The sequence below is a fragment of the Coregonus clupeaformis genome, chromosome 17, assembly GCF_020615455.1.
Source record: "Coregonus clupeaformis isolate EN_2021a chromosome 17, ASM2061545v1, whole genome shotgun sequence".
NCBI lineage: Eukaryota > Metazoa > Chordata > Actinopteri > Salmoniformes > Salmonidae > Coregonus > Coregonus clupeaformis.
The window spans coordinates 46,120,139-46,134,553 of NC_059208.1; the positions used below are offsets into that span (position 1 = coordinate 46,120,139).

General features: G+C 40.8%; 1 protein-coding gene across 1 annotated transcript in view; it reads right to left on the reverse strand.

The window, feature by feature from the left end:
• The window catches only part of LOC121586675 (adhesion G protein-coupled receptor B2-like), a gene marked incomplete at its 3' end in the record, with an annotated part of 426,163 nt that overhangs the window by 126,402 nt on the left and 285,346 nt on the right, over positions 1-14,415 (reverse strand).

The following is a 14,415-nucleotide window of genomic DNA, read 5'->3' on the forward strand; positions in this document are numbered from 1 at the left end:
AATTGGGTTAGAGAATGTGAGCTTGGAGGCGGGATTATAACTCCTGTCTGCAAATGGGGTTAGAGGATGAGACAGAAAGTGAGTAAATGAACACTAGCACAGCTCTCAAAAGAACCAACAGTAACACAGATGGCACAGAGGTAAGAAGTGGCCCTCGCCACCTCTCCATATCATTCAAACCAGGAAAGAACACGCTCCAAGCTACCCAAAACCAAAAGTTCCACCTCCACCAGCAGCTGTTACGAAGGACGTTCAGATAGAAATATATTGTGTGGAACAGAAAAGCCGCTCATGCAGAGAGTGAGGAATCGTGTCAGCTCTATTCATGGTATTTTCTATCTGCAACTTAAAGTGTGTTGCACCCTCCTGAAAGCAACCCTGGTGTTAGATAATGAATGGCATATGAGATAGTAAGGTTAGAGGTGTGAACATATAAAGACATTTGATTTCATGGATTTATGCACAGATAGTATGACAATGTTCATAAAGTACATTCCAAATTGATTAAAACTACTATACTTTTTGGTCATTAAAATGTAATGTTGAGGGCACAGCATTATCAGACTCTGATCAGCAATGCGGTTAAACATTCATCAACTTATTCATTCAAACGATGTGATGCCTTCTATTTCATATATTTTAATGAACATCTTAATATAACCTGGGACAGTATTCATAAAGCCTCTCAGAGTACAAATGCTGATCTAGGATCAGTTTTGCCTTTGTAAATGTAATGAATAAGAGGCTAAACTGATCCTAGAGAATATGGTGGCCTGGTTTTTGAGAGGAAGCTTTCTTGTTCTTACCACTCTGAGTAGAAGTTGCTTATGGTCACAGGTCTAGGATTAGTTTACTGTTCCAAATCCCGCTAGTTTACCAAAAGGGTTTACCAAAAGGGACCTGAGATCAGTGTCTAGGATAAAAGTCCTCCTCTGTGCAATGAAACCTTAGAGTTGTATAGATGGCTCATCTTCGAAATCTACTAAAATGGTGAAATGGCAAGCAAGTCCTTTATCCAACTTTATGAATGGGACTGGGAGTTAGCCGAGTGACAGTGTTGAGTTATGGCATGCTGGGGGTGAAGTGTTAAGGAACCAGAACAGCACAATGCGGAGGAACACAACACGGCAGCGTACGCAATACATTGCCAACCAGTAAGACAAATAAACAGACTACACCACATGCCCACAGGCAATAGACATACTGTACATACTATGTGTCCACAGAATCACAAACATACAGATCACTATAAGCAGAGTAGTCGTAAGAAAGGAGGGAAAGAGAAATATTCGGAGAGAAGAAGAGTGAGGGATGGAGGGATAGAGAGAAAGGGGGAGGAATAGAGAGAAAGGGAAAGGGAGAACCACAGGGAAAAATACATTGATTTTGGGAGTTTGAATGGACAATCTTATGGCAATATGAGATTTGAAAACACAAAGACAGAAGTGAAGAAAAATAGAACATGAAGAAAGAGGGGGAGAAAGGGGGATGAATCCATTGTAGATACTTGGAGTGCATTCTAATGAGTCAAAGATTTTGAAGGCGTGCATAACGTTAACACTTTGGGGAATATTGAATGAGAGAGAGGGAAAGAGTGAGAAACGGCTGGAGGGAGGGCTGTTGAAATACAATGTGAGATAGAAAGAGGTAGAGGAAAAAGGAGAGAGAGAAGGAGAGAAATGGAGAGAGAGAAAGTGAGTGAGGGAGAGGGATAAAAAACTAGCTAGATGCACCTGTACGTGCTGAGGGGGGCTGGACGCTGGAGTGTGATTAAAACATGCTGATTAACAATTAACTAACTCAGCTGTAGAGAGCAAAGCTCAGAGGGAGGGACAAAAATGGGGGGAGAGAGGGGGGAGAGCGAGAGAGTAAGAGAGAGAGAGGGAGAGAAAGGAGTGATGAGAGAGAGGAAGAGAGAGAGGGAGAGGAAGGAGTGATGAGAGAGAGCAAGAGAGAGAGAGGGAGAGGAAGGAGTGATGAGAGAGAGCAAGAGAGAGATGGAGAGGAAGGAGTGATGAGATAGAGCAAGAGAGAGAGATGGAGAGAGAGATGGAGAGAAGAGAGCGAGAGAGAGATTAGGAGAGACAGAGAGAGAGAGAGAGAGAGAGAGAGAGAGAGAGAGAGAGAGAGAGAGAGAGAGAGAGAGAGAGAGAGAGAGAGAGAGAGAGAGAGAGAGAGAGAGAGAGAGAGAGAGAGAGAGAGAGAGAGAGATAAAGAGAGAGAGGGAGAGAAAGATAAAGAGAGAGAGAGAGATAAAGAGAGAGATATGTGTATATGTATGTATGTATGTATATGTATGTATGTATGTGTATATATGTGTATATGTATGTATGTATTACTATTATTATTATTAATATTATTATTATTGTTATTATTATTTTTATTTTTTTCAATGTACTTTACTTAAACCAGTGAATATCACTTATTATAAATGAGATCATTAACTATCAGCTCTTGGAATATCCAGGGCCTGTACTCTTCACATTTTGATTATAAAACAACAAATCCAGAATTGATTAAAAACATCAAGGGACAGGACATCATAAACCTACTGGAAACATGGTGTCGTGGAGACATAGATACTCAGTGTCCCTCAGGCTATAGAGAAAGTTTACTACCATCAATCAAACATAAAAATGTTAAACGGGGCCGAGACTCAGGTGGAATCATAATTTGGCATAAGCAGGACTTAGCACTGAATAAAATGAAAAAAAGGTACTAATCACATTTGGTTAAAACTTAACAAATGTACAATCTATTGTGACAATGATGTATATATATATATATGTGCAACTTATGTTCCTCCTTCAGATTCATCATATAATGATGATCAGTTTTTTGACAATCTCCATACAGAAATCATTCAATTTCAGGCAGAGGGTAAAGTGCTTCTTTGTGGAGATTTCAATGCAAGAACAGGTTCTGAGCCTGACTACACTGATGCGGGAGGTAACCACCACATATTTGGACACCCCTCCTTGTACAGTAGCCCAAAAATAAATAATAGAAACAGTCCTGACCAAATACTGAGCAAAAATGGGAAGGAGTTAGTGCATCTCTGTCGAGCCTTAGGCCTATACATGCTTAATGGTAGAATCAGAGGGGACTCTTTAGGTCAGTTTACTTACTGCTCAGCTCTTGGGACAAGTGTAGTCGATTATGCCATCACTGACATTGACCCCTCCTCCATTAGTGCATTCACTGTCAGACAACAGACACCATTGTCAGATCACAGTCAGATCAACGTGTTTCTGAAGAAATTAACTGGCAATATTCATTTTTAAAAAACAGCCCGATAAACTCTACAACATGAACCAATCGTACAGATGGGCTCAAAACAGTGCAGAGAGATTCATTGAAACATTGAACTCAAATAAAATGATGAACTCTATACAGTTTTTCAATTACTCACAATACCAAAACAATAAAGAAGGTGTCAATTCGGCTACTCAAAACATCAATTGCATTTTCCAAAAAGCAGCATCGAAAGTAAATTTGAGAAAACCAAAGAAATGCAACATCAGAAACAAAAAACAAAATGTTTCTGAAAAATTGTTTGATAACGAATGTAAAACAATTAGAAAACACCTAAGACAAATGTTAAATGAAAAACATAAGCAGCAAAACAACCCAGATCTACGCTATGAATACTTTGAAACTCTGAAACAGTATAAACATACACTGAAACGCAAGAAATTGAATTATACCAACAAGACACTTGATGAAATTGAAAGTGCAATTGACCAAAATCGGTTCTGGGACATGTGGAACAATTTAAGCACGACAAAGCCATACAAGATATTTTTAATAATCTATACAAAAACATCCCACAAAAAGACTTACAGCAGAACCAATTAGAAATTCAAGAAAAATGGAACATCCTTCAATCAGTCATTAAAAACAACCCAAATCCATTAGATTACCCAATAACCCAACAAGAACTAAATGAAAAACTCAAATCTATAATATCAAAGAAGGCTTGTGGTCTAGATAACATCAGAAATGAAATGCTGAAAAACAGCACACCTGAGTTGCAAAATGCTGTGCTTAAATTGTTCAACATAGTTTTAACTTCTGGCTGCTTCCCTGATGTCTGGAACCAGGGGCTCATCTCCCCTATCCACAAAAGTGGAGACAAATCAGACCCCAATAGTTACAGGGGAATTTGCGTAAACAGCAACTTGGGAAAGTTTTTCTGTAGCATTTTGAATTCAAGAATTCAAACCTTTCTTCAAGAACAAAATGTAATAAGAAAATGTCAAATTGTCTTTCTCCCTAACCATCGCACTACTGACCATATATACACCTTACACACACTAATTAATAAACACGTTCACCAAAAAAAAGAGGGCAAAATCGTTGCTTGCTTTATTGACTTTAAAAAAGCATTTGATTCTATTTGGCACGAAGGGCTATTCTACAAAATTCTCCAAAGTGGGCTTGGTGGTAAGGTGTATGACTTAATAAAATGTATGTACACAGAAAACAAGTGTGCAATAAAAATCAAAAACCAAAGAACATAACTATTTTCACAACGTTGACGTGTGAGACAAGGCTGCAGTTTGAGTCCAAATCTTTTCAACATTTATATCAATGAATTAGCAGACATGACGGACCATTCTCCAGCCCCAGGACTCACACTATTTGACACATAGGTAAAATACCTGCTATATGCTGATGACTTGGTACATCTATCACCAACCAAAGAAGGTCTTCAACAGAACCTTAACATTCTAGAGCAATATTGCCAGATGTCAGAAACACAAATATAAATTCACCCTGAACAACACCATAATTAAACACACAAAAAATTACAAATATTATATCTGCATCGGGAAACTTTAATATGGCAGTGAATGCACTCAAAAAAAAAAGCCAGCAGAGCATTGTCTGCAATAAAAATGAAATTATTCAAAATCAACATCCCAATTAGAATTCGGACCCAAATATTTGACAGTGTAATCCTACCAATAGCTCTTTATTGAAGTGAGGTTTGGGGGCCACTCAATAAACTGGACTTTAAAATGTGGAACAAACATTCATTTGAAGCCCTACATGCAGAATTCTGTTGGAAAATTCTACAAGTCCAGAGAAATACACCAACTAATGCATGCAGGGCAGAATTTGGCCGCTTTCCAGTAGTAATGAAAATACAGAAAAGATCATTAAAATTTTGGCTACACCTAAATTCAAGTCCATATTCAAGTCTGCAATTTAAAGCACTTTAAACCCAAGAGCTGAGCCCAGAAACGAGCCCTCTCAGTCAGCTGGTGTTGGACCTAACCAACCAAGCTGACACCAGCACTGCTTCAAAAGAAAGAATTCCAATGAACAAAATCATGAACCAATCAAAGGACTCATATTTACAACATTGGAAAAACGAAACAAAATCCCAAAGCCGACTAAATTGCTATCTGGCTCTGAACAGAGAATATGAATTGGCTGATTATCTCTACTCTGTCAGAGATACGAAGCAGAGACAGATCCTTACCAAGTACAGGCTGAGTGACCACCAATTGGCAATAGAAACCGGCAGACATAAAAAGACATGGCTACCCAAAGAGGAGCGTATATGTGGTCACTACACGACAGGGGAGGTAGAAACAGAGACGCACTTCCTCCTTTACTGTGATAAATATTCCTCACAAAGAGATTCATTATTCACAGAAATGACTACATTTATTCCAAATTTTAACTTATTAAAACCAGAGGAAAAACTAAAAATACTAATGTGCGAAGGAGCAATGGCTCCTCTTGCAGCCAAAAATGTATTTGCCTGCCATAGCCTGAGGGACACTGAATAATAACATCTGCAAGGTAAATAGTAACTTACTTATTATTATTGTTATTGCTATTATAGTTAATACCATTATTATTGTCGTTTATCATTCCAAATAGTAGTGGTATGGGTGGTAATGGTAATGATGGCAGTTTAATGATGGTGGTTGTAGTAGTGGTAGTAATGATGATGGTAGTTGTAGTACTGATGTAATGGTGAAGATGACTGTTATTTAGTTATAAGTTAGTTATAGTTTCATTTTCCATATTTATATTTAATATTTATTACATTTGTACTATTGACTGTTACCATTTTATTGTTATTATTTTTGTATTTAATTTTGATTATTATTTACTACCATCTTATATTATTATTTGTTATTGTTTATACTTTTATTATTGTATACATTGCTGCTTTGGCAATATTGACACAATGTTTTTCATGCCAATAAAGCAGCTTGAATTTGAGAGAGAGAGAGAGAGAGAGAGAGAGAGAGAGAGAGAGAGAGAGAGAGAGAGAGAGAGAGAGAGAGAGAGAGAGAGAGAGAGAGAGAGAGAGAGAGAGAGAGAGAGAGAGAGGGAGGGAAAGGGAGAGAGGGAGAGAGAGAGAGACCTGTTTCTTTGCCAACATGAATATAGAGGGAGAGGGAGAAGGAGAGGGAGAGGGAGAGGGAGAGGGAGAGGGAGAGGGAGAGGGAGAGGGAGAGGGAGAGGGAGAGGGAGAGAGGGAGAGAGAGACCTGTTGCTTTGCCAACATGAATATCTGCCTGGTCTGCTTAGCCATGAAAACAAGCCAAACAGTTGGTTTTAAGCATCCTCTGAGAGCAAAACTTCAGGTAGATACAGTGTTTATATAATCACTGTTTTTTTATATAATCAACTAACTCCATCCTGAGAATATTGAGCTGCTAATGTTAGCACAGACTACAGCAAACTTCTCCATCCAAACTGTTCACTAGAGGGCCCTTGAAAATCAGCTGAATACTTGTTAAACATTGTCTATTAATTTACAAGGAATCTGGCTCGCTTACAAATTAATTAAAATATGAAAAGCTAAATTGTCTTCAGTCAATAAGCATTCAACCCCTTTGTTATGGCAAGCCTAAATAAGTTCAGAAGTAAAAATGTGCTTAACAAGTCACATAATACGTTGCATGGTCCCACTCTCTGTGTAATAATAGTGTTTAACATAAACGACTACCTCATCTCTGTACCCCACACACACAGTTATCTGTAAGGTCCCTCAGTTGAGCAGTGAATTTCAAACACAAATTCAACCACATAGACCAGGGAGGTTTTCCAATGCCTTGCAAGGAAGGGCACCAACATGTATTGGTAGATGGGTAGCTGTATATGACAATGAATATCCCTTTGAGCACAGTGAAGTTATTAATTACACTTAGGATGGTGTATCAATACACCCAGGCACTACAAAGATACAGGCGTCCTTCCTAACTCAGTTGCCGGAGAGGAAGGAAACCTCTCAGGGATTTCACCATGAGGCTGTTGGCTGTTTAATCCAACACAACACATCACTGAGTACCACTCTTCAGTTTTTCAAGCATGATGGTGGCTGCATCATGTTATGGGTATGCTTGTCATCGGCTAGGACTAGGGAGACGTTTAGGATAAAAAGAAACGGAATAGAGCTAAGCACAGGCAAAATCCTAGAGGAAAAGCGGATTCAGTCTGCTTTCCAACAGACACTGTGAGACAAATTCATCTTTCAGCAGGACAATAACCTAAAACACAAGGCCAAATCTACACTGGAGTTGCTTACCAAGATGACATTGAATGGTCCTGAGTGGCCTAGTTACAGTTTGGACTTAAATCGTCCTGAAAAGCAATGATCAACAACCAACTTGACAGAGCTTGAAGAATAATGAAAAAGAAAAGTGCAAATATTGTACTATGCCGGTGTGCATTGTGCTTAAAGACTTACCCAGAAAGACTCACAGATATAATCGCTGCCAAAGGTGATTCTAACATGTATTGACTCAGGTGTGTGAATATTTATGTACGTAAATGAGATATTTTGAATGTCATTTTCAATAAATGTGCAAACATCATGTTTTCATTTTGTCATTATGTGCTATTATGTGTAGATGGGTGACTTTTTATTTATTTAAACAATTTTGAATTCAGGTTGTTACACAACAAAATGTGAAATAAGTCAAGGGGTAAGAATACTTTCTGAATGCACTGTAGCCACACACACGCACACACACACTCACACACATACAGTGAGGGAAAAAAGTATTTGATCCCCTGCTGATTTTGTACGTTAGCCCACTGACAAAGAAATGATCAGTCTATAATTTTAATGAGAGGTTTATTTGAACATTGAGAGACAGAACAACAACAAAAAAATCCAGAAAAACGCATGTTAAAAATGTTATAAATTGATTTGCATTTTAATGAGGGAAATAAGTATTTGACCCCTCTGCAAAACATGACTTAGTACTTGGTGGCAAATCCTTTGTTGACAATCACAGAGGTCAGATGTTTCTTGTAGTTGTCCACCAGGTTTGCACATATCTCAGGAGGGATTTTGTTCCACTCCTCTTTGCAGATCTTCTCCAAGTCATTAAGGTTTCGAGGCTGACGTTTGGCAACTCGAACCTTTAGCTCCCTCCACAGATTTTCTATGGGATTAAGGTCTGGAGACTGGCTAGGCCACTCCAGGACCTTAATGTGCTTCTTCTTGAGCCACTCCTTTGTTGCCTTGGCCTTGTGTTTTGGGTCATTGATATTCTGGAATTCCCATCCACTGCCCATTTTCAATGCGCTGGCTGAGGGAAGGAGGTTCTCACCCAAGATTTGACGGTACATGGCCCCGTCCATCGTCCCTTTGATGCAGTGAAGTTGTCCTGTCCCCTTAGCAGAAAAACACCCCCAAAGCATAATGTTTCCACCTCCATGTTTGACGGTGGGGATGGTGTTCTTGGGGTCATAGGCAGCATTCCTCCTCATCCAAACACGGCGAGTTGAGTTGATGCCAAAGAGCTCCATTTTGGTCTCATCTGACCACAACACTTTCACCCAGTTCTCCTCTGAATCATTCAGATTTTCATTGGCAAACTTCAGACGGGCCTGTATATGTGCTTTCTTTAGCAGGGGGACCTTGCGGGCGCTGCAGGATTTCAGTCCTTCACGGCGTAGTGTGTTACCAATTGTTTTCTTGGTGACTATGGTCCCAGCTGCCTTGAGATCATTGACAAGATCCTCCTGTTTAGTTCTGGGCTGATTCCTCACCGTTCTCATGATCATTGCAACTCCACAAGGTGAGATCTTGCATGGAGGCCCAGGCTGAGGGAGATTGAGAGTTATTTTGTGTTCCTTCCATTTGCGAATAATCGCACCAACTGTTGTCACCTTCTCACCAAGCTGCTTGGCGATGGTCTTGTAGCCCATTCCAGCCTTGTGTAGGTCTACAATCTTGTCCCTGACATCCTTGGAGAGCTCTTTGGTCTTGGCCATGGTGGAGAGTTTGGAATCTGATTGATTGATTGCTTCTGTGGAAAGGTGTCTTTTATACAGGTAACAAACTGAGATTAGGAGCACTCCCTTTAAGAGTGTGCTCCTAATCTCAGCTCGTTACCTGTATAAAAGTCACCTGGGAGCCAGAAATCTTCCTGATTGAGAGGGGGTCAAATACTTATTTCCCTCATTAAAATGCAAATCAATTTATAACATTTTTGACATGTGTTTTTCTGGATTTTTTTGTTGTTATTCTGTCTCTCACTGTTGAAATAAACCTACCATTAAAATTATAGACTGATCATTTATTTGGCAGTGGGCAAATGTACAAAATCAGCAGGGGATCAAATACTTTTTTCCCTCACTGTACGCACACACACACACTCACACACACACACTCACACGTACACACACACGCACACTCACACGTACACACACACACACACTCACAAGTATACACACAAACTCAAACGTACACACACACACACACACACACACTCACACGTACACACACACACACACACACACAGTCCTAGTATCAGTTTGGTGTCATGGCTAGCTGCAGGTATATAAGCAGCAGATAATTAGCAGGGAAATATATAGTAAAGGTCTGCATGCTCCTGGTATCACATCTGTTCACTTACAGTTTTTTCTGATTGGTTAAGCACATTTTTTGTAACTATTGGCTATTTTTGCAAAACTCTACACACAAATAAGAAAACCTTTCACCCAATTATCAAAACATTGTAGTTCTCTTGCAAAAGCGAACACAGCTAGATTAACTCTTCACACCTTCTTAAAAATGGTGTTTTCGTATCAAACAGTAAACACAAGCCATCATCTACTAAGCACACAATGTGCCAACTACACACTGATGGTATGAATACAAAACACATCTGGCTTTTGCTTTCTCTGTGTACAGATGTCATTTTGAGGTCATACTTTTGTCATAGTGTCATGTAAACATACAAGGATCCAAACTTCAAGTATTGGTGTTTATTCACACTCATCAAAACCAAGACAAAGTCAGAACACAAAATAGTAATTTCACAAAAAAAAGAAAAACAATCAGCCTACATCATGTCGTCTTTCTGGGTCCGGCCACAAAATTTCGTCCACATCGAATGCGATATCCTCCAGTCCAAGGCACCGGGGAAAATATCTCCTTGAATGCCGTATCCAGGCCTGACATGATGCCTGGTCAATATCTCCACATGCCTCCTCCATTGCCTGTAAAAGGGCTACCTGTTGATGAGGATGACGGTCGTACACTTTCCAGCGCCAGGCAGAGAAGAACTCCTCGATGGGATTTAAGAATGGAGAGTATGGAGGGAGGTTGAGTGCCATGAAGAATGGGTGGTCTGTAAACCAGTTGCGGACCAAAGCAGCCCTATGGAAACTAACATTGTCCCATATGATGACATATCGGGTATGCTCTGGTCTCTGAACAGTGAGCATGTCATGTAAGGTGTCCAGGAATGCAATAATGTGTGCAGTGTTGTATGGGCCTAAGGTTGCATGATGGTGAACAACACCATTTTGGCTTATAGCTGCACACATGGTTATGTTACCACCACGTTGTCCTGCGACATTGATGATGGCACAGTGTCCAATAATGTTCCTGCCACGTCTCCTGGTTTTACTGAGGTTAAAACCGGCCTCATCTACAAAAAGTAGCTCATGTCCCATGGCATCTGCTTCTAGTTCCATCACTCTCTGGACAAGACAAAACAAATGCAACACATCAGGCCCATGCACAGCACTACAGTATGCACTTCCAAATTCAGAACCAATGACACTATAGCTTACCTGCACATAGTCATATCGCAGTTGCTTTACACGTTCTGTGTTTCTCTCGAAAGGAACTCTGTAAATTTGCTTCATTCTTATTCTGTGGCGCGCAAGTACACGACTTAGTGCTGAAATACTTACACTGTGTATATTTTGTAAGATGGTGTCATTATCAATTATGCGCTGCTGTATTTCGCGCAGTCTTATTGCATTATTGGCAATCACCATGTTCACTATATGGGTCTCTTGCTCTGGAGTGAACATTCTTCCTCTGCCCCCAACATCTGGACGTCTAGCAATTCTGTAAAGTAACAATTTCAGTATTTTTGCATGTATGGTACTGTTGTGTTTCTCATTAGAGTATGGCAGTGCTACAAAGTAGTTACCGATTCTCATTTCGAAATGTCCTAATGATGCTTGCCACAGTGTAGCGGCTCAAATTAGGCTGAACCCGTTGGCCAGCTTCCCTCAGGGTCATCCCATGGTTGATGACATGGTCCACTATTGTAGCTCTGATGTCATCAGTTATTCTATTTCTTACTCTTCTTACCCTTCCTCTTTCCCCTCCTCGTCCTCTTATTGCTCCTCCTTGTCCTCTTCCTCTAACTTCCTCTAGCCCTCTCGCTTCTTCAACTCCACGTCCTCTTCCTCCAACTTCTTCAACTCCACGTCCTCTCCCTCGGCCTCCTCGGCCTCCTCTGATTCTCAATCTTCTCCCTCTTACTGCTCCTTCCATTGTACTCCACACAGACAGCTTACCTGTGGCTTATTTATAGTGCTTAGGCTGATTGCAAAGTGAACTAATTATCTACAACAGTTTTCACATGTGCAAGTGTGCCAGACAGTTGGCAAAATAGTGTTAATGATAGCCATACATGTGTATAATTTTGCTAGGAGTGTGTTGGAAATTTGGTAATTGAGTGTAAGCAGTGAGTTGTGTTTAAAGTTCTGCAAAAAGATCGTTGTGCAGTGAATTGTGCCTACAGTTTTGCAAAGTGTGTGTTACAAAATTGTAAACTGAGTGCAAAGCAGTGTTTGTGCTTTTAGTTTTGCAAACTCAGTGAGTGGTTTTGCTATACGTATTAATAGTTTTAGAAATTGTGCTACAAGAATCACGATTAGCGCTTAAGCATTCAGAAAAAACTGTAATCAGTAGCCTGGATGAGAGAGGGAATGGGGACATAAGAGTGAACATCAGAAAACTGCCCTCCACCACCACAGCCTGAGAGAGTTATAACACTGGGGTGTAGAGAGGGATATAACACTGGGGTATAGAGAGTGTTATAACACTGGGGTGTAGAGAGGGTTATAACACTGGGGTGTAGAGAGGGTTATAACACTGGGGTGTAGAGACGGTTATAACACTGGGGTATAGAGAGGGTTATAACACTGGGGTGTAGAGACGGTTATAACACTGGGATGTAGAGGGTTATAACACTGGGGTGTAGAGAGGGTTATAACACTGGGGTGTAGAGAGGGTTATAACACTGGGGTATAGAGAGGGTTATAACACTGGGGTATAGAGAGGGTTATAACACTGGGGTGTAGAGAGGGTTATAACACTGGGGTGTAGAGAGGGTTATAACACTGGGGTGTAGAGAGGGTTATAACACTGGGATGTAGAGACGGTTATAACACTGGGATGTAGAGGGTTATAACACTGGGATGTAGAGAGGGTTATAACACTGGGGTGTAGAGAGGGTTATAACACTGGGGTGTAGAGAGGGTTATAACACTGGGATGTAGAGAGGGTTATAACACTGGGGTGTAGAGACGGTTATAACACTGGGGTGTAGAGAGGGTTATAACACTGGGGTGTAGAGAGGGTTATAACACTGGGGTGTAGAGAGGGTTATAACACTGGGATGTAGAGGGTTTTAACACTGGGGTGTAGAGGGTTATAACACTGGTGTGTAGAGAGGGTTATAACACTGGGGTGTAGAGAGGGTTATAACACTGGGGTGTAACATATGTGTATTAAAATACACTGAACAAAAATATAAACTCAACATGCAACAATTTCAAAGATTTTACTGAGTTACAGTTTATGTCAGGAAATCAGTCAATTGAAATAAAATCAATAGGCCCTAATCTATGTTTTTCACATGACTGGAAATACAGATATGCATCTGTTGGGCACAGATACCTTAAAAAAAAAGTAGCGGCGTGGATCAGAATGCAGCACGACACATCTCCTTCACATAAAGTTGATCAGGCTGTTGATTGTGGCCTGTGGAATGTTGTCCCAGTCCTCTTCGATGGCTGTGCGAAGTTGCTGGATGTTGGCAGGAACTGGAACACGCTGTCGTAGATGTCAATCCAGAGCATTCCAAACATGCTCAATGGGTGACATGTCTGGTGAGTAAGCATGCCATGGAAAAAATGGGGACATTTTCAGCTTCCAGGAATTGTGTACAGATCCTTGCAACATGAGACTGTGCATTATCCTGCTGAAGCATGAAGTGATGGCGGCGGATATATATGGCACGACAATGGGCCTCAGGATCTCGTCACGGTATCTCTGTGCCTTCAAATTGCCATAGATAAAATGCAACTGTGTTCGTTGTCTGTTGCTTATGCCTCCCCATAACATAACCCCACCGCCACAATGGGGCACTCTGTTTATAACGTTGACATCAGCAAACGGCTCGCCCATACGACGTCATTCAGTTGAAACCAGGATTTATCCATGAAGAGCACACTTCTCCAGCGTGCCAGTGGCCATAGGTGAGCATTTGCCCACTGAAGTCGGTTACGACGCCGAATTGCAGTCAGGTCAAGACCCTGGTGAGGACGATGAGCACGCAGATGAGCTTCCCTGAGACAGTTTCTGACAGTTTGTGCAGAAATTCTTAGGTTGTGCAAACCCACAGTTTCATCAGCTGTCTGGGTGGCTGATCTCAGACGATCCCGCAGGTGAAGAAGCCGGATGTGGAGGTCCTGGGCTGGCGTGGTTACACGTGGTCTGCGGTTGTGAGGCCGGCTGGACATACTGCCAAATTCTCTAAAACGTTGGAGGTGGCTATGGTAGAGAAATGAACATTCAATTATCTGGCAAATACTCTGGTGGACATTCCTGCAGTCAGCATGCAAATGTCATGCTTCCTCAAAACTTAAGACATCTGTGGCATTGTGTTCTGTGACAAAACTGCACATTTTAGACTGGCCTTTTATTGATCCCAGCACAAGGTGCACCTGTGTAATGATCATGTTGTTTAATCAGCTCCTTGATAGGCGACACCTGTCAGGTGGATGGATAATCTTGGCAAAGGAGAAATGCTCACTAACAGGGATGTAAACAAATTTGTGAAATACCCCCCAAAAATGCTAACCTCCCGTTATTATAATGGTAAACGCTTAGCATGT